We start from the raw sequence: 2,084 nt of genomic DNA, 5'->3' as shown, positions 1-2,084 counted from the left end.
AATCAGTGAGATTAATGGCTTGATCCATATCAACATCAGTTTAAATCCTTATGTTTCTGTGTGACTCAGTTCCTGTTTGGAATGAGAGATACCATGGCCAGAACACAACTAAAGTTATGCAAAAAGCAGAAGTCTGTTGACCCTGAGAAAAAAAAATAGTAGGGCAATGTTTTCTTAGGCCAACCAAAATCTTACAAAATAGTTGCCCTCAAGTTTCACTATGATCAGCAGTCCAGTTTAGCTGTGACTATTTTAAGCCTTATTGATTTCAAAAAGTGTTCCCAGTTGTAGTTGGATCAGGACCCCCACCTATAGTCAAATTGGCAAATACTCCACTATGAGGACATGCACAGACATAGCAATGAATGCTTAAACAAGTATAGCTTGTTTAGAGGAGATGTAACTTGACAACTGCCTCTCTTCCCACAATTTTTGCACAGTGCAGGAGGTCATGGAACAGGGAAGATTACTGTCTTGTAAACATCACAGAGAGCCCTGGTATCTGTTGGGCTGGAGTTTGTGAATCCCACTAATAACATGATCTTTCAACATCTGCTGAGAACTGGCACCAGCAAAGAGAATAAAGGAGTGAAATTGTGTTATCAAATTAATGCACATGCCTGAAGAATGTCAAAAATATGTTATGGGGAGAAAGAATAACAAAGAGATTATATTTGATTAGTAAATGTTGGAAGAAATTAGAATTTGATTTGTAGACACAAAGAAATTGTTTAAAAAAAAGATCAGAAATACTGAGACAGGGAGAACAAGAGGAAGAAACAGATTTGACCACAATAGTTTAAAATCTGACTGTCTTTTCCCACAGATATTCTCCAACCCACAGTGGAAATTCTTCCTTTGGCATATAACACAATCTTTGACAATCCCTCCATCTCCCCATTCATCCCTCCACCTATCTTTCATCATCATGCAGGACAGCAAACAAAATGTCCATGTTTACTTCATTTACTTACTTTTACCTTCCTGTTTCTTTGAGGATTGAATTAAGCAACCTGTTGCTCTGCAGGCATAAGCAGCACTAGACATGCTAGAGGGTTGTGAGCAACAGGCTTTCAAGTACAGCAACAGTGTCTAGGGATGAACTCTCTGAAAGTTCTATGCAACTGTCTATCAAAGCCCCAGAGACTACTCTTGACATGCCCCTTTCAAAGCATTTTCATCGTTCAAGGCTCTCTCATTCTTGCATTCCAGTTCTCAATGTAGCTATATTCTATTGTGAACTTTGTGAAAATAATTGGAAAACAATGGATATAATTCATAGGGCATGGGGTACTGCGTGGCTAAGTTATGATGAGAATTTTCATCAACAGGCTGCCCTGTATCCTACACTTCATTGAGATGTGGAGCACCAGGTCCGTGGCTCTGCTGTATGATCCTGACTAGACCAGTGGTTGGTGATAGGGCAGATAGTGGCCATCTCCTTGTCTGAGCACAGATGTTGGCCTCTGGCTCCAGTCAAGGGTCGCAGTGGGTTCGATGCCACCAGGTGTACTGGGCTTACAACAGCTCTGGTTGCTCTACAAGGCAGCCCTACTGCTTCAAACATGCCTGTGGCATCTGTAGGGGGAACCACCTCAGTGGCTTTTGTGCCAAGGACAAACAGCCCAAGCAAGGGGGTGAGGAGCAGCATCTGCACCAGCAGAGGGCCAGAGGCAGTGGGGATATGGTGCAAGGCAGTAGCCCCATTAAGATCCTCCCCCTGGCCACCTTGATTCAACAGTATCCTGACTGATGGGCAGTTACTTACATTTTTTATGATTTACTGATGGCTTCTGCATCCCTGAGTTTGGTCCTCCCATCCCTGTTACTTCCTCCAGTCAGGACTCTGGTTGTGAATTGGCCTCTGTAGTGTTGTCCAAGTTGAGCAAAGAGATAGCTGCAGACAATTTTTTGGTTCCTACCCCTTCCTTCCTGGAGCTGTGGGCTTCACCATTAGGGATACATACATAATCTTTCTTTTCCTACATAATCTTTAACCAAGGGCTGCTGACAGATGGGTAGAAAGAGCCCATTTCTACCAGGTTGGGTCCAGCAGGGGTCCCAAACTCTTAGTTTTCATTTTT

Source organism: Rhineura floridana, chromosome 11 (assembly GCF_030035675.1).
Source record: "Rhineura floridana isolate rRhiFlo1 chromosome 11, rRhiFlo1.hap2, whole genome shotgun sequence".
NCBI classification, from domain to species: domain Eukaryota; kingdom Metazoa; phylum Chordata; class Lepidosauria; order Squamata; family Rhineuridae; genus Rhineura; species Rhineura floridana.
The sequence above is the reverse complement of the archived record's forward strand: the minus strand, read 5'-3'. Positions refer to the sequence as shown.